At 36.9% G+C, this 19,945-nt stretch overlaps 1 long non-coding RNA gene across 1 annotated transcript in view; it reads right to left on the bottom strand.

Moving 5' to 3' along the window:
• LOC140520404 (uncharacterized) overlaps positions 1-19,945 on the bottom strand; it is a 101,802-nt gene that overhangs the window by 64,961 nt on the left and 16,896 nt on the right. Inside the window, exon 2 of the long non-coding RNA XR_011972490.1 lies at positions 15,136-15,210. This is a non-coding gene — a long non-coding RNA (uncharacterized lncRNA). The remainder of the gene's footprint in view (positions 1-15,135; positions 15,211-19,945) is intronic.

Here is a 19,945-nt window from a genome sequence, read left to right as displayed (position 1 = left end):
AATAGAAAATAGGTTAATCCACAAAAAAAAAAAAAACCAGCAAAGGCTATGTAATGAATTAAACATAGAATTTATATGCATTGTTGCAGTAAAAACATCCATATGCAAGAAGATGTACATAGATTTAAAATGAAATAGTGGACCATAATCTATCATGCTATACTAAGTTTAAGAAAATCTGGAGTTGCATTAAAATCTGGCAAAGTCAAATCCAAAGCAGAAAGCATTAAAAGAGATTAAGCAGAGACTTTCATATCCTACCTAAAAGAAACACTGAAAAAAAGAGCATATTGATTTTAAATACATATGTACCAAATAATATATCAGGAAAAATTATGTTTAAATATCACACACTTCTGCAAAAAGAAAATACATAGCAAATGATTTCAACATCCCATTGCATCAAATTATATCAGGTTTTTCAAACAAACAAGCAAAAAAAGAAGATACAGACTTGAAGTTGAACAAATTAGATTTAGTAGACATACAGAAAGACCTTAGTGGGGACAAAGTTATTCAATGTCCTTTTTTTCACCAAGAACACATGAATACTTAAGTGCTTCAGTGGATCTATATTTTTATTGATGTACCTATTACCTCCATTGCAACCAATCCAAAATACCTTCTTATATGAATCTGCAATGAAAGAACTTAGAAAATGAACAAAGCAGTAAATCAAATTGTGGAAGGAAGGGAGATCAGTAGAATTAGAATGGAACAAATTAAAATAGAAAACAAAGAATGAAGTAATGTTATTTTCAGACCAATAATATTGAAAAGTAGCAGAGTTAATAAAATAAAGAGAAAAACTCAAGTTATCAAAATGGGAAATGGGAAGTCACAGTGAATTTAGCAAATACTAAGAACACTAGAAGAGATTACCATGTATACTTTTGTGCAAATAAATTTGAGAATTTAAGAGAAATATAAGAATATTTATAAAAGTAAAATGCACAAATAAAACAGAAAATAGGTACGTAACTAGAAGCAACTTGAAGGGAAAAATCACGTAGTCTATCAGTAAAAAATAGGATTAAAACCAGACAGTGTCCGAAGTGAATTCTTCTAAAACCCATACTGAACAAAAACTTAAACTATTTAGAAATAGACTGTTTCTAAAAACTGAGAAGGGCATTTTAATTCCCAGTTTGTTTTCTTCAGAGGAAAATATAGTTTTAATGCTCAAACCTAAGATTGGGCTGAAAGAAAAAGAAAGGAAAGTATAATTTTTAATGAATAATTTAATACTTCAAGCTTGATATCCTTGGTACAAGTATTCTTTCCACTGCCACAGCCTTTTTTTTTCCACTGACATATTTTACTGCTTAATAAATAGTCTTTGTGAATTTCCGCGACCAAGGATCATCAGCCTATGATCCATCTTCTGCTAGTGAACCTTTCTAAAGTGAGCAAGAACGAGCATGGTTGGGTCCATACTGGGATCCTTTTCAGTCTGACAGAATCTGCCAAAACTTATCCTCCATGAACATAGAGAATTGGGAAACTAGGGTCACTCCACACTGTGATGAGGTGTCAGAGCAGGAATTTAGGGAAGGCATTAATGAATATCGATGCAAAAATACTCAATAAAGTGTTGGCAAATGAAAGATAAGAGTATATCAAAAATGTATTCATTATTCCCAAGTAGGATTTATACCAGGAATTCAAAGATGATTCAACATTATGGAAAACAATGGATGTAATAAATCCTTTCAGCAAGAAAAATAATGAAAATTTTATTATTGTATCAATAGATTTCTCAGAAAAGACCCTTAAAAAATACTTTGTCAATCCTTGAACAGACTTGTGATGTCATCATTGTTGGTACTCCTTCCAAAGGAAAAAAAAAATCATTTGCAGAAGAAAGCAAACGAGCCAGCTAGCCTTCTGATAATTAGCCTCCTTGTACTTAGCTCAGCTGGTTCTTGAAGGACAGTTATATAATCTCTCACTGGGTCCACACTTGAAACCTCTCCACTGCTGCTGTTCCTTTAGCAGAAACTTTGAGAACCCAGAATTCCCATCTATGCTACAATGTAGAAAGCAGAACAGGATTTGGTAGAAGCTGATCACAGAATTTCATGCCCATGGTGCCCAGCACTGACAGAGGCTTAGCAATCACATCTTCTGGTTCCCAGTACCCTGGGGACAACTGGGACAATGATGGGAATTCATCAAGAACAGTTGGATGCTCTTTTACTGTGACTTTACTTTTCTTAGGGATCAGTTTCCCTATTAATCTTTGAACAAGAAAAGAGAACTAAAAATGTTGAGCAGTTCTGCCTTCTCTCCAGTAAAACATAACATTTTAGGTAAACAAGACAAAAAAAATAAAGGAATAAGCAGATTTTTTCCTTAATACGATTAAAGGAAAGTCATTTCTTTTGGTCATTTCTTTTTTCTTCTTTACATGCAATGTTCCATGCAAAGTATTTTCTAAGTTGCATGGAGATAAGGGAAGCAAGTTCAGGTTTAAACAAACAGTGGCCACAATCCCATATTTAGTCTATTTTATCTGCTTTTTCTTGTTAGAGTCCTGACTGAATTCAGCTAACCTTCAGACTCAACATTTACAGGAACATAGATTTAGAGTTGAAAGGGAATATTTTCCGAGTTGCCTAGAGATCAGAGAGCAAATTCAAGTTCAAACAAACGAATCAGGATCCCACTTTGTTTTTCTATTTTGTCTCTTTCTGGTTAGAGTTCTACCAAGATTAAACTAATCTTCATGCCCAGCATTCAGAGAATCATAAATTTAGAGTGTGAAGGGATACTGGAGGTCATATAGTCTAACCCCTTCATTTTACAGATGAAGAAACTGAGGAACAGAACAGTTGAATGGCTCTCCATTATCCACTCTCCACTTTCCATCTGTAGTTCTGTTTACTTTGAACTCTGGGAACAAGATGCCTCTCCTAAGATGAGATGATAACTTGAAACCTCACCATTCTGCTGCTAACTCTGCCTTAGGTACACAACATGTTCCAGCTCCCTCAGCTTCCCCTAACTGAAGGGCTGGAGGGTGGAGCCCTAAATTCCACCCAAAGCTTTGCTTTATAGAGGGCAGGTAGACTTTGTAGCCCATTCCAATTTCCGTTGGCTACCCTGCATGGTTTGAATTCTAGGGAACAAGATGCCCACCCAACTTCCCCTCTGACCCCACCTCTGTTTCTAGGTTCCTTTTGTGTGTGATCTTCTCTAATGAGATTCTAAGTTCCTTGAGGGAAGGAATTCTTTTTCTTATTTGTATCCCCAGAACTTAGCACAGTGCCTGGCACATAGTTGGTATTTTAATAGATGTTTATTAAATTCAACTAATCTCAAGATAAAACTGGTAAGAAGTAGGAGAACAGGGAGTTCATCTCAGGTCTTCTGCCCCCCAGGTCTAGTATTCTTTCAACTCTACTACACCAACTCTTGTTCTCCATGGCCACCCAAGTCTTTAGAAAAAGATGGAAAGAGAGGATCATAAAGCTTCTCCCTGGTGAAGATGAAAACAGTGAGGCCAATAAAAAGCAATGCAAATCCCAAACTAACTGGTTCATTTGAGGTTCTATTCATGTTAGTAAAAAATTCATGGAATTTTACATGATTCATTTTAATTCTTTCATCAATAAGCATCAGTTCCACAGATGTTTTTTCTTCTTTTTCAAGCAGAATGGTTTCTGACAGAGTTCATACCAAGAAGCAGATGCTTACAGTGATTAGAACTTGAGGCAATGGTCATTGCTCATTGTAACACTTTGTGCATGTACACAGAGATGGAAATAATTCACTTGTAAATTAGGCTAAGAACTCTGGTAGCAAGTGTTCCAAGAAAGAGAACAGGGCTTTATCTTCCCAAGCTTATCACACAATATTCTTCTTCATGCATTCTATATTCTGACCAAACTGATCTACTTGACATCCTCTCTTTGTAACATCACATCTCCCATCTTCCTGGCTTCGCCCAAAATTATTTTGTAATTTTGTATTTACATGTATGTTTATAGCATTGTCTCCCCAATAGAATATATCACTTTGAGGATAGTGTTTTTGTCTTGTCTTCCCTAGCACCTAGTACAGTGCCTGGTATTAAGCAGATTCTTGATAAATATTTGTTGAATTGGACTGAATTCATACCTAATGTCATGAAAGAGGCTTCTTTGGGGCACTTCCACTAAAATGCCACCAGGTTGGATGCAGTATAATGATTTTGAAGACAGAAGGGGAGACTATCTCTTGAAGACAATTACAAAGTTATAGTGAGATTCAATGTCAGCAGAAAAACTACTGACTCGTAAAAAAATTAAATTGTGATATTAAATCATAGCATCACACAGAATAACAGATCTCAAAGTTGGAAGACCTCAAACAAAAGTAACCTCAGTTACTTTTCAGTCATGTCCAAGTCTTCATGAAACCATTTGGGGCTTTCTTGGCAAAGATACTGGAGTGGAGCTCATTTTACAGATGAGGAAACTGAGGCAAACAGGGTTAAGTGACCTGCCCAGGGTTACACAGCTGGTAACTGAGGCCAGATTTGATCTCAGGTTCTCCTGACTCCAGCCCTGGCATTCTATCTACTGTGCCATCTAGATGCCCTCATTTCATCTAAAATTTACTTAAACAAGAATCCTTTGAACATCATATATCCAACAAGTGTTGAGCCAACCTTCCCTTGAAGACTTTCAGTGTGGGGCAGCTGACAGTCACTTTTGTATTTATAGCAAGTTTTTTTTTTTCCTTACATGAAACTTAAATCTGCTTCTTAGTAAATTTTCCCTTTCCTTCTAGTTCTTTACTCTTAAGCCAAGAAGAAGCAATCTAATCCCTCATGTACATGGCAAATCTTTAAATGTCATAGATCTTTCTATCTTCCCCCCAAGTCTATTTCTCTCTAGGCTAAACAACTACAGTTCTGCCAACTCATTTTCACATGGTTTGATCTTGACTTCACCGTCCTGATCATATATCTCTAGAAGTTCTACTTACTAATGTGCTCCCTAAAATACACCATCCAGAACTGCACACCATACTCTAGATGTTGTCTGACAAGGGAAAAGTCCTACTGCACAGATTTTAGTCATCCTAGTTTCTCTTAACACAACCTAAAATCATCTTAAGCTTTTCTGTGCCTTTATCATACCATTGACTCATACTAAGTTTGAAGTATGAAAACTAAAAAAAATTCTATCTGCGCTAAACAAATAGTGGTACATGAATGTAATGTAATATTATTGTACTGTGAGAAATTATGTGAGTGATGAATACAAAGAAACATGGAAAATTTATATGAACTGATCAGTTGTGTTGATTTTTTTTCCTCTAAAAAAAGGTTATTTGTCATGGGATAGCTATCTGGAAGGAGGAGGAGGAGAGATACTTGGGATAACAATGGTGACATAATAAAAAGAAATTATCAATAAAAATTGTCTGAAACCAAGAGTACCACTGCATGCAAATAAGAAACATTAATGGCATTCCCACTTAAAATGGGTGTAAAGCATGACTATCCGCTGTCACACCTTCTATTTAATAGCTTTAGGAATAAATGTTAGCTTTAGCAATAAGGCATGAAAAAGGAAATAACTGAATAAACTACTGGAAATGAAGAAGTTAACATTTCTTTTTTTATATGAGTGTATATCTGGAAAATCCAGGAAAATCAATAAAAAATTGAAATATTGATTTTCAGTAAAGTATGAAGTCATAAAATAAAACTGTAAAGAACATGTACATTTGTATATATCAGTAACAAAAATCAGGAAAGATAAATACCATTTGGAATAACCAAAAAATAGGCAACATTTTAGAGTGGATCTTCCAAAACACATGAGATCAATGTAAAAATTTTAACTGCTTTATAAAATAAATTAATAAATGACATATAATATTTTAATATTTATAACATGCTTTATACACATCTTATTTAATTCTCATAGTAACCCTATGAGGTAAGAATTATAAGAATCATTATCCCCATTTTACAGATAAAGGAGTAGAAGCTCAAAGAGGTAAAGAGAATTTCATAGGATCTCACTACTATCTGAGTCACAGTTCAGTACAGGTTCTCCTTAGTACTGTTGTGGGTACCATCATCTTATCATCAGTCAGCTAAGTTCTAGACCTAGATATCATCTTCAACCTATTATTCCCTCTTACTCCCCATATCCAACCAGTTGCCAAGTCATGATGATTTTACATTCACCAGATCTTTCATATACAATTTCTCTAACATTGCTATTACCCTGGTACAAGGCCTCATCACCTCCTGCCTGGACAATTGCAATGATCATCTGGTTTGTCTCCCAGCCTCAACTCTCTCGCCACTCCATCTTCTACCCAGATATCAAAGTGGTCTTCCTAAAATACAGGTCTGACTTTGTCACTTCTATTCAATAAGCTCTACTGATTCCCTTGGAGCAGCTGGCTGGTGCAATGGATAGAGCATCAGTGCAGGAGTCAGGAGGACCTGAGTTCAAATCTCAACTCAGACACTTGACACTCACTAGTTGTGTGACCTTGGGCAAATCACTTAACCCCAATTGCCTCATCCTGGGTCATCTCCAGTCATCCTGATGAATATCTAGTCCCTGGATTCAGATGGCTCTGGAGGAGAAGTGAGGCTAGTGACCTGCACAGCCCTCCCTCACTGAAAAACAAAGTCAAGTGCAAGTCATGTCATCATTTCTCTGATGGCATGGTCTTCTTTGAAAATGAAGGACAAACACACTGGTTCCTTGTCACCTCCACGATGAAATAAGAGATCCTCTGGCACTCAAAGACCTTTATAAACTAGCACCCTCACCACCTTTCCAGTCTTACATCCAGACCTTACATCCTTCCATTTATTCTGTGATCCAGTGACACTGGGTTCTTTGCTGTTCCAGAATGTGGGCATTTTCACTGGTTGTCCACCTTGGAACTCTACCTTCTGATCTCCACCTTCTGGCTTCCCTGGCTCTTCAAGTATCAGTTTAAAGTCCCCACTTTTGCCTTTCTCAGTCCTCCTTCATCTTCAGTCCTTACCTTCCAGATAATCTCCAATTTACCTTGTATCTGCCTTGCTCATACTTAGTTGTTTGTTGTCTCCCTCATTAGACTGTGAGCTCCTGGAGGGCAGAGACTGGTTTTTGCCTGTCTTTACATCCGCAGTGCTTATCACAGTTCCTGGCACAAAGTAGGCACTTAGTAAATGCTTGTTGACTGGACTCCTTATATCCATCACACTATTCAGTACTATGCTACCTCATATTGGAAGAGGACCATTGGAGGGAGATTGTTTGCAAATGCCAAAATCATATCAACATAATTAAAATGCCCTACTGGAAAGAGTGATGAATCTTGGAGTCAAAGGCCTTGGATTCCAGTCTTGACTCTATTATTTACAGCCTGTGTGGCATGAGGCAAATCACTTCATTTTCTGGCCTAGGTTTCCTTAAGTATAAACAAAAGCATTGGACTAGATCATCCCTAAATTTTCTTCCACCTGTAAATCCTCTGAACCCTAAGGGCAGGATTATTTAGCCTTCCCAAATTAACATAAAGACTCAAGGTAACACTATTCAAAATACCAATAAGCCAATGTACAGCATTAGATAAAACAAGGACAAAATTTATATGGAAAAACAAGCAAATAAGAACACAAGGGGAAACTGAATAAAAACTCATGTGAGGAAACTTGTTCTACTAAATTTCAAAAAATACTGTGAGCTAGTAATTATTAAAAACTATCTGCTAGAGGTAGCTAGGTGACAAGATGATAGGGTACCAACCCTAGTGTCAGGAAGATCTGAGTTCAGATACAATCTCAGACAATTAGGAACTATGTGATCCTGGGTAAGTCACTTAGCTCCAACTGCTTTCCCCTCACCCCTTGCTCCCCCAAAACTTACCTGTTACAAGAGAAAATAGATAATACTTTAATATCATTTAACACATAATTGTATAAATGTCATATATAATGTAATCAAATATAATTAGATCAGTGGAATGGATAGAATTCAGAAATAAGAACAAGTGTATACAAGAAAGTACTGGTAGATAAACTCAAACTTACAGACACTGGGAAAAGAAATAAAAATTCAAGAAAAGTTGAAGAAAAGGGAATCATATTAATCTCATTTGTGTAAGGGAGAACAATGTTTATCAAATGAAAAATTATTAGAGACAAAGTATATGAATATGTAGAATAAAAATATTTTTCATAACAAAAGGCAATATATCAAAATAAAAATAAACATACTCAGAAGAATAATAAATATATACATTATAAAAATCTGACATTCAAGATCTGTAAGTCACTGATACAGATTTAAAAGTGTAATAACCATTCCCCAATTGATAAATGTTTAAAGTATAAGAACAGACAATTTTCAAAAGAAGAAATACATTGTATTATAATTTAGAAAAGTATTTAAACATGCTAATAATCAGAGAAGCTCAAATTAAAACAACTTTGTGTTACCACTTTATATTCATCATATTGAAAAAATATAGTTTAAAGTTATAAAAATAGTTTAAATTATTAATCAAATAATTAAATTTATGAATTAAAATAGTTTAAAATGATCAAATTCTATGTTTTTGTGATGATGGTCAAGCAGGTACTCTCTTCCCTTAAGAAGCAATTACAACCCATAGAAGATAGAAACTGTAAATTGGTGTGATATTTTAGAACAACCTGACAATGTATAATGAGTTACAAAAGTGACCGTACCTTTTGACCCATTGGTCCTAAACTAATAGAACATCTAGAACAGTGTCCTAGAGACATTTTTAAAAGTGGGAGAAAAAAAATCTATCTGTGCGGAAATATTTATTTGTAATATTGATAAATGAAAAATATTTGAATGTCAATAAAACATAGTAATGTCATGGAATATTATTGGCGCATTTAAAATGAAAATATGAAGAATACTAAGGACAATGGAAGGAATTCTAGGAAAATGATGCATTGAGAAAAAAATGAGAATTAGGACATACATGTTGACTCCCATTATATTTATGATGGCACAAGAAGGTATTTATATGGTTATACTGAGTATTAACAGAGACAAGGCCAAGTTATGACCTCCTTTCCTTCCCTTAAGATGCAATTCAAACCTGAGCCTCTGCATGAAGCCTTTTTCTGATTCTCCCCAACTGTTAGTTCCTTCGCTTTCTAACTACCTTGTATATATTTTATTTATAATTATTCCTCATTCCTCAAAGTACCTCTTAAAATCAGGTAAGCCATTGTTCAATGAAGAAAATAGACCCAAGAAAGAAAAAAAGACTGACCTAGAAACTCAAGCCAATTTAGTGATCAAGCTGAGCCCAATCAGTCAATCAAAAAGGAACACTGTTCTGAGCATCTGAACCAGGACAAGGATGGTAGGTGGTTTGCTGGAACTGCATAATGACCCTGGGACATCCCTCATATTCTGTTTCCTTTCTCAGGTTTTATTTTTTTAATCTGAAGTGTTGGCATCTTTCTATTTATACTGCTTTGGAAACCGATGAAATATCAACTCTAGAACAAAGGCAGAAAGACAAGAGGGCGTAGATTATGCATTAAAATAAACATACCAGATTTTCTTTGCATATAAAATCTGCAGGAGGGATTCCATCAGAAATAACCTATTCAACAGGGTGAGACAGTCCCATCTGACAGGCATGCTCAATTTATTCTAGTACTCTCCCTCCTTGACCCTAGCCTAGCATTCTGCAGAGGCCACATTTCCTGGCAGGGATACAGACATAGGGCCTGGTTTGGCACTTTCTTCCCTATGGCAATTCTAATTGAGCTCTAACTAAAGTAAACTTTACAGCCTTGCTTTATGGAGACATACACAAGTCAGAAACTCTCTTCCTTTATGGAATATTTCTAGAAATCACCCTGCTCCCTGATGGTTTGTAGTGAGAGGTTTGAAAGCCCTACCTACTCTCATCTCTAAGGAAAGTTAGAGTTTGGGGGTTGAAAATATACTTAAGCATGCCTGAGTCTTTCAGTCCTTGTGTCTTTCTAATCAAGTGTCATTCTGCCCCCAGTACTGGCCAGATGAATTTCCATAGAAAAGGACGTCTTTGTTTAAAATGAAGTGGTTTCCTGTGGAGGTTGCTCATTCCCAAGAATTATAAAGTACCCTCTACCGCCCTCTGTGTTCAGGCTCTCATTACTACTCACCTAGACTACTGTAATAGCCTCTTAACTGGGCCTTTTTGCCTCCATTCTCTCCCCTCTCCAGTTCATCCTTCACACAGGGACAAAAATAAATAACCTCCCAATGCACAAATCTTATGTGTCACTTTCTAACTCAGAAAACTTCAGGTACTATTGATCAATCAATCAATAAACATTTATTAAGAACCTATTATGTTCCAGATACTGTGCTAAGGACTAACTAGCAGATTCAATTTATTTCAGGACACCACTCAGTGTTTCACAGGTGTCATACTTCCCAGTTGAAGTACAAAATTTTCTGACTGAATAAAATAAAAATTTATTAGCTTGGCATTCAAGACCCTCCTCAAGCTAACTACAATCTATATTTCCAGACTTATTTCATATTTCTTTCCCTTCCAAACATTCTATGCTCTACCCCATTCCCTTTTCCTTTTCCTGCCCTCTCCCACCTCAGTGACCTTGCATACACCACTTGCAAAACCTTTGTAAGGAAATAAATTAGGGAAAGAGAGGGAATCATTGAAGGGATAATATCCTAAAGGAGAAAGATATATATGCATATATGTGTGTATATCTATATATGTGTGTGTATATACACATATACACATACATACAGACAGACACACATTTCTATACATATATACATGTGTGTGTGTGTGTGTGTGTGTGTATTCTGAACCCTCCCACTGGTACACTTCCAATTTAAATAAATCAGGCAACATAGCATTAACTCTTTATGTGAAACATTTACTAAAAGAAGACAAAGTGATAATAACATATCATATTAGTCCAACAATAAAGCCATAAACCTAGTCTGAGTCAGTAAAAGTCAACTGCTTCACCAAGAAAGATTCATGTTGGAACAACTTCATTTCCTTTTCTGATGGGTTCACCTGGTTGAACATTCTTCAACTTGTATAACAAAAGAATGCTAGTCCTCCTAAGAGAGTTTCCTTGAATTTCATCAAAGCTTTTCACAAAGTTCTTCCTATCTTTGTAGACAAAATAAAAAGATGTAACTTAGACAGTAATAAAGTCAGGTCCATTAAACATAAATAATTATGAATTATCATGACTAAACAATAGTCATTAATGGCTTGCTCTCAACTTGGAGGAAGCTTCTAGTGGAGGGCCTCAGATGTTCATCCTTGGTGCCCTGGTGTTTATCAACCTTTTCTTGTCAATGACTTGGATGAAGATATAAATATTATATTTATTAAACACCTACTATGTGCCAGATACTGAACTGAGGAGCATTGGGGACACAAAACCAAAAATGAAACAGCCCTTGCTCTCAGGAAGCTAATATTCTACCCATGTAGACCTTAAAGCACTATTTAAGTATCAGAAAGGGGGCATAGATAGCACATTGGATAGCAGTCAGGATTCCAAATTATCTCAGCTGGGGAGAAAGAGGAGTCAGATCTTTCATCCAAGAAGATAAAAATTCAATAGGAATAAAAGTAAAGTTATACACTTTGGTTAAAATTTTTAATTTCACAAATATAAAATGGACTGAGGTATGACTAGACAATATCCAGTTTGAAAACAATTCAGGTATTTTAGTAGACTGAGTTCCAAGTGAGTCAACAATGTACCACAGCAGTCAGAAAAGCTAATGCTATCAGTGGAAGGAAGTGGATATTTTCAGTCTGGAAAAGAGAAAATTTAAGGAAAATATGGTTGTTGTCTTTAAGCATTTCAAGGGCTATCATGTGGAAAAGAGATTAAACCCAACCTGCTTGACCTCAAGATAGAAGTAGGAGGAATGCTTGGTAGAAAGGCAGAAATTTAGGCTACATGGAAGAGAAACTTCCTAACACTTGGAGCTGTCCAAAATTGAATGAGCTGCTTTTGGAGATGGTAGGTTTCCCCTCTCTAAAGGTATTCAAGATGGCCATTTGTGTGTATCTTATAGAGGGGATTCGTTGTCAGATCTGGTTGGAAGGGTTGAAAGAAATAACCTCTGAGATCTTCCAGTTTCAAGATACACTATACAATGATTCTCTGATTCTTTGATTTTATGAATTTGTGATTATAAGAATTTATGATTCTTTGATTCAATCATCTTTCAAATTAAAAGTGATCCCTACATCAAACCTCTCAGGCCATTCTGTTTAAGTAGTGTTTCACTAAATTTTATTCTAACTTACATCCTAAACAATACAATGGTGTTTTATAATTTGCAAATTTATTTCCTTTGCAACCATTTCTACTAACCATGTACTTGTGACCTTGCTCCTAACCCTCCTTCTCTCCTTTAGAAAATTGCACCTTCAATCATCCTCTCTCCCTAATTTTCATTCTTTCCTATGTAAGTTCCTTCCTTGCTGCCTACAAACATGTCCAAACCTCTGACACCCTTAAAATTCCTCACTTGATTCTGATTCCCTGAAGCTGTTGACCTGTATCTCTCCACTCTTTCACAATCAAACTCCAAGAAAAAGTCAATTCTACTTTGTCACCCCTCCCTCCACTCACTTCACAACCCCTTGCAATCCATCTTCCATACTCAACATTCAATTGAAATAACTCTCTACGATGTCACCAATAAGCTAAATTTGGTGTCAATTCCCAGTGCTCATTCTTCTTGACCAATGTACAGCATTTGACACTATCAACCACCTCCTCCTTATGGACCAACATTCCTCTCTGAGTTTTTGGATTTTCTACATCCAGCTTTTCCCCACAAAATTTTTGATTGATATTCCTAAAACACAGGTCTGACACCATCACTCATCTATTTGAGAAGCGTCAGAACTACCCTGTTTCCTCTAGGGTAGAACAGAAACTCCTCTGTTTGGCATGTAAATCTCTTTACTATCTGACTTTAGCCTTTCTTTCCAGATCTCTCTCTCTCTCTCTCTCTCTCTCTCTCTCTCTCTCTCTCTCTCTCTCTCTCTCTCTCTCTCTCTCTCTCTCTCTCTTTCTCACACACACACACACACATATACACTGATGCATACACATATATGGCACATGAATATATGGGCACATGAATGTGCACATATAAGTAAACGCGCTTACCCCCTAAACACTTTTCATTTTAGCCAAATTGGCCTACTTGTCATTCTCACTCCATCAACAAGCATTTATTAGGTACCTACTCTGTATCACACGTTGTACTAGGTGGTAGAGATGTTAGGAGAAATAATTAAACAGTACCTACTTACTTATGGGGGAGACAAGTACATGTAAAAATGTATATAGCAAAAATATCAAGCTTATAAATTATATTGTGGCCACCATGTGCCAGGCCCTATACTAAGCACTTTACAAATATCTCAACCCTGGGACATAGGTGCTGTTATTATCCCCATTTTACATTTAAGGAAACTGAGGCAAACAGCATTTGAGTGACTTGCCCAAGGTCACATAGCCAGTGTTATTAGGCTAGATTTGAATTCAAGTCTTAATCACTCTAGGTCTAGTGTTCTATCCCTTGTGCCACTTAGATGCCTCTAAATAAATACAAATCTATACAAAACAGTTAGATACAAGGTAACTTGGGAGAGAAGCCTCTTCCTAGTAGGTAGAAGGATGAGGAAAGGCTTCACGCAGAAGATGGTGCTTGAGCTTTGTCTTAAAGGGAAAAAAAGGGACTCTGAGGCAGAGGTAATGTGGTAGTGCCTTCTAGGCATGTGAGACAACCTGTTCTCCTATCTCTATGCCTTTGTAGAGGCCATCACTAATTCTTGGAATTCTCTCCCTCCTTCTTTTAGAAACTTTGATTCAAATATTACCTCTTTCAGGAGGCCTGCCCTCATTCTCCCATTGGTTAGTGTCTCTTTCCTCCCCCATTGTAATGGTAATTTAAGGTTAATGGTGGGTGGGGGGAAGACTTAAAGATCTTCTGCACCCATTAATAGGCCTTAATACCTTTTGTTAATTTCTATTGAGGTGCTGGGTCAAAGGGTCCTGCCCTCCAACTCTGAAAAGTATATAAATACTCTGAGGTGAGGTTTTACATTGGGGCTTAGTTTTTGGAAGAAGGTTTATTTGGCCAGAAGGGACTCTGAGTAGTCGCTAAGAACGCTAAGAAGCCCCCTGGCTTTGAAAACCCAGATGTTGGTGCTTCTCTCTCAGGTAACAATGTATGTATGGTCACACAGCTGGGTCTGTCTGTTGATCTATAATCTACATATTGCTTATGGTCAGACCATTGGAAGCCCTGTCTGTTGATCTTTGTTTCTCTGTTTGTATTTTCTCCGAAGTTCAAGGTGTTGACTTTTTCTCCTGAACTAAGTGAATGATATATGTACTTGATTAAAGTGATTAATCCCTCAAAAGTTGTTTTCCTTTTGGAAAAGCAGATCTAAGAACCAGTACAGCAGGCCCCCCACCCCCACCCCATGCATGTCAGGGTCCTTGCTGTTACACTCATGAAACAACTTTATATATATTTTGTATTAACATGTTCTTGTCCCAGGAGAAGATAAGCATCTTGAAAGGCAGGAATGTTATCATTTTTGTCATTGTCTCCCTTACAGTGCCTTGCAAGAGTAAGTACCAAATAAAGCTTGTTAAATTGAATTGAATTGAATTGAATTATGCCCATTTTACAGATGACAAAATTGAATTTTAGAGTTGAGTGAATTGAGCCCGTGGTCACATGGCTAATAGATTTTGGAGATGGGACTTGAAACCAGACTTTCTGACTCCAGTATGTTGTCTGCTCTTCCATACTTACATATATGTAAATGTCTAGGTACCCCTAGGATAGCATCTCCTTAATAACAAGAACTGAATAATAAAATTATGTATATGTAAAATTTATATATATGTTAAAAAATTATGTATATATATATATACATATATATATATTTCATTTTTTTAATCCCCTGGAGCCTAGTACAGTTCACTGCACAGAGTAGTTGTTTTTAATAAATGTAAGTTGAATTGAAGCTGGATTGAATTAAGCCCGGGCCTCAAAGGAATGAAGAGGTACTCTGGAAGAAAACCAGAAAGGGTACTAATCCTCTGACCTGCCACAGGAACCAGGAGGTATTAGATGTGTGTGTGACCTTCGACCAGATCTTTCTCGTTGTCAGTTTCCTCATCTGTAAAATTAAAGGATTGAATTAAATGACCTCTAAATTCCCTCTCAGTTCTACAAATTCTGTGATTCTGTAAGTAATACTAGTAACTAAGAGGTAACAGTTTAAGATTTTCAAGGTATGTTAGATAAAGACTCTTATTTGATCCTCACAACCTATGAGGGTACCATTTTATAGATAAGAAAACCAAGGTTGCTGGTAGTTAATTCACTTGTCTGGGATCACACAGCTACTAAGTACCTAAGGCAAGATTCTATCTCAGTTCTTCCTGAATCAAAATACAAAACTCTACGCATTGTACCACTTATTTATCTCTAGCTGAGTTAACCAATCTGGTAGAAAAGTCATACACAACACAAACAAAAATTCAATTTGATTCAGCAAACCAGTATTCCACAGATACCAACCATGTATGAGGAACACCAGAAATACAAAGTAAAAAAAACCCAACAATCATCCTTGCTTTTTTCTTTTAAAAGGATTTATTTTGTGAAATCTTCCTAGAATGTATTAGCACACTTTTCTGCCTTAGTAAGTACAGATAATGAACATAATGGAGTCTTTCTATAGTGCTTATGGGTATTGTACTGCCTTTGGGACATTATTCTCAACCTCAGCAATCACTGTCCTAGATTGTAGATGGAGATTTAGAAAGCATGGGTGACTGGGTCCTGAGCCCAGGATATAGCCAGGAAGTTACCATTTAAAAAAATAAATAAATCCCAGCTAATAAGTTCATGTGTTCTTGTGTTTTGATGCTACTTACTCAAATCAGAAGACTATTAAAATTCCACTTAAGTGTTTGAGTCAATTAATGCAGTACCTGGCATGGTACCTGGCACCTAGTAGGTACTTAATGAAATAATGGATTGAGGTTTTCCTGTATATTCTTCAATAATTAATGTAGGGCAGACTTGCTATCCCTGATCCTGGTCTTTTTCCTAGCCCCTAATCACTTGTGTATATGGTTGATCCTCTTGGCAGGCCACTGAAAGAAGACTATGCTGGAGGTTGAGAGCTGCATCTTATTTATAGTTGTATTGCTGAAAAGTGTGACTCTGGTCAAACTGTTCCACCTCTGTGCGTCTCAGTTTCCCCTTCTCTAAAATGACTTTTGCTATTCCTTCCAATTCTCTGATTCCACAATAAAAGACAGTGATTGTTGAGGTTGAGAATAATGCCCCTAAAGCAGTACATAATAATCATTACAGAAAGACTCCATTAAGTTTATTATCTGTATTTACTAAAGCAGAAAAGGGTGCTAATACATTCTAGGAAGATTTCATGAAATAAATCCTTCTGAAAGAAAAAAGGCCAGGGACAATGGCTTTTTTAGACTTCATATGTCCAGTGCTTCTGGTACATGACTGGTATCTGTGATTACCACACATATAATTACCCTCAGTACTCCCTTCTAAGCAGGCCTCTGATACATGTGACTGTTTGAAGATAGACAAAATTTAAGTTGGAAAAATGTTACTGAAATTTCATGAACGTTGCCAAACTATGTAGTAGAAGTGGGTGAAAGGTTTATTCTTTTACTATCATCTCTCTATGGTGTGGGTGAGTGGGTTAGTTCTAAGCTCCAGTTTTGGGCTCCAGCCTCCCTTTGTAATGTCAGGAAATCTTGATGACAAGATGTTGAAGGGCATTTAAATTCTGTGTACAAATCAAAGTCCTGATGAAAACTCTAGGCTGCTGCTGTTAGGGAACTGATTCTTAACCCTGCATAAGAAAGATGTGACTGATCAGTGCAACAAAGTTTTATAACAAGAAGAATATACAATTCAACAGGTATCTGTTGTTGTTGTTCAGTTGTGTCTGACTCTTCTGGATGCCAATTAGAGTTTGCTTGGTGAAGATACTAGAATGGTTTACCATTTCTTTCTCCAGCTCATTTTATATTTGGGGAAACTGAGTCAAACAAAGCTAAATGACTTACCCTAGGTCACATAGCTAGTAAATGTCTAAACCCAGATTTCAGCTTTAGTCTTCTTGACTCCAGGCCTGAAGCTGTATCCACTGTACACCCTAGCTGCCCCTTATTAGCTTCCTTCTAAGTGCCAGGCAACTGTGCTATGCATTTCAAATACAAAGATAAAACATGAAACAGTTCCTGCCTTTACAATCTAATGGGGGCAGGGAGTGAGCCCCTATTAGACTGCAAACTCCTTAAGGTCAGTGACTGTCTTTTGCATCAAAGACTCAAAAAAAACTCCTTAGATTTGGCAAAATCATTGGTAACTTTAAAGAGAACAGATTCGGTTGAGTGATGAAAGTAATAGGACAAATAAGAAGGCCAAGTGTCAGGGAAGATAAGGTCTGGTGGTCCTCCATCTTACTCTCCAATCCTTGCAATGGTATGATGGGCCATGGCCACCCCTCAACAAGGGCCCAGAGGAGAAGATCCTGATAGGAACTGGACAGATTAGGGGGCAAAGTTTAGTCCAGGGAAACTGGGGGAAGATATAGCTTTAGAGGCTCCAAAAAGGGGGAAGGGGCTGATAATATAAAATTTATGGATTTGATCATCAAGTTCAACCTCCTCAATTTACAGGTGCTCAAACTGAGGTTCAGAGAGGCCCTCATTATGGGGGAATTGTTGTGGGGAGCCTAGACACATCACTCCCTTGTTAGAATTGCTATCAAGGCACTGTTCAAGCCCAACTTCATTTATCCATTCTTTCAACATATGTTGATTAAGAACCTGCTATATTGTATGTGTCCCCATTTGGAACTTTAAGTCTACTGGATAAGGTATAAGGGTTTATTCCATTTGGACTACATTTGCACCTTCTAAAGGGGAACCCCCTTTCAGATTTGAGTAAATCATTTTACACCTTGAGAAAAGGGACAGACTCGGAATAGGCTCATTTGTACCTCCCAAAAGGAGTGAGATTTTCAGCAGCTAAACTGCATATGAAAAATCAGAGAAGACAGCCAAACAGCCAACAAAACAATGCTGTCCCCCTCTCTCTGCCCCTACCCCTCAGTCTGGAGACACTTTCCAGCCCATTCATTTGCATGGGCCTACAGGAAAATTGAAAAAACTTGGGGTAGAGACATCTTAATCACTTTTTTAAAGCATAATTCCAAACTGCTTTCTAGAGTTGTTGGACCAGTTCACAGCTCCACCACCAAGGTATTAATGTGCTTGTGATGTGTTTTCTATATCTTTTTGTGGACTCCTGTGAGTCCCTTTCATTTTCTGTGTGATGAAATGAAAGCTGCCCTACCTGATATGCAATTATTTCCTTGAATACAGGATCTAGGAATCCCTTCTACTCACATTGGAGGAATACCTGGATGCAAACTATTCCAAAATTATAATCTGAGGTCAATCCTCAGTGTCAAATTTGGTTGTTATGACTTGGTTGAAATAATAGAACTAATTGATTGTAGTTTCCCCCAACAGTTACTCGGCTCCAACACGTATTAGCTATGTGACCATGGGTAAGTCATTTCATTTCTTGAATCCTCAATTTCCTCCCTGTAAAATGGGTATAATACTACCTACATCATAGATTTGTTGTCAATAAAAGCTTTGTAAGTCACTATAGAAATGTGACCTATTATTATTCCAGAGCTGGCTATGATTTTCTGGTCTCGCTTAAGGAATTGCATGGATGACAGCTTCCTGAATTCCAGAGTGCTTTTCTTATCTGTTTAAAAAAAAAGGGTGGAGGGAGAAGATGATTTCTAAGAACTCTTGCAGCTCTAAAAATTTTATGACTATGACCTTATATACATCCTCTGCTAGACCTCCAAGACTATAATACCCACATTGCTTCTGAACTCAGAAAAACAAGCAAGTCCTACTAGTATTCATTTTATACTACAATATTCAGAGCATTAAAAATGTAGCCAGAAAGAAAGAGAAGGAGAGAAGAAGGAAAGAAGGAAGGAAGGAAGGAAGGAAGGAAGGAAGGAAGGAAGGAAGGAAGGAAGGAAGGAAGGAAGGAAGGAAGGAAGGATGGAAGGGAGGGAGGGAGGGAGGAAGGAAGGAAACCAACTAACAAAGAGAAAGAAGAAAACCTACTAATGAAGATTCTAGAAATTGAATCAAGACAAAGGGAAATATAATAGAATAAGAAACCTGCTGAATTTGGAGTCAGAAGATTTATGTTTGAATCCTGTCCTGTCTATTTACTGTACTGACATTGGGCATGTTCCTTAATGTTTCCAGACCTCAGTTTCCTTTATAAGATGAAGGGGCTTGATCTTAGAGATCATTTAGTCCTTTTACTTAATAGATTTGGAAAAAAATCACCTCTGTTTGGGAAGCTGTCACCCATATACTCTTCTAAGACCAGAAAATCACAGAAGCCAAAGGAGTAAGAGTTCCTTCTGTCTCTTCCATGCTCCTATGACCTGAGTTCATTTCCAGCTCCAATACTTACTGATGTCATATTGGCCAACTCACAGAATTAAAGACTTAGAAAGGACCTCAGAAGCCACCTAGTCACTTGACTTGTATGGACCTCAGCTTCTTAATGTATAAAATGAGATCACTGGGAAGAAAATACTTTGTAAATGTTAAATATCTCAGATGGAAATATAATGGAAAGAGGAAAGGTAGATTTTAGAGTTAGGAGATGTGAGTACTAATTCTGGCTCTGGTTCTTTGCTATCTGGGAGATCACTTTATCTTGGTGTCCTCATTGGTAAAAATGAGAGGTTTAAGCTAGATGGTCCAGTTCCAAAATTCTATCACAGAGATATTTATATTGGGGCTGAT

The sequence above is a fragment of the Notamacropus eugenii genome, chromosome 1 (assembly GCF_028372415.1).
Source record: "Notamacropus eugenii isolate mMacEug1 chromosome 1, mMacEug1.pri_v2, whole genome shotgun sequence".
In the NCBI taxonomy this organism is placed as follows: domain Eukaryota; kingdom Metazoa; phylum Chordata; class Mammalia; order Diprotodontia; family Macropodidae; genus Notamacropus; species Notamacropus eugenii.
The sequence above is the reverse complement of the archived record's forward strand: the minus strand, read 5'-3'. Positions and strand labels throughout refer to the sequence as shown.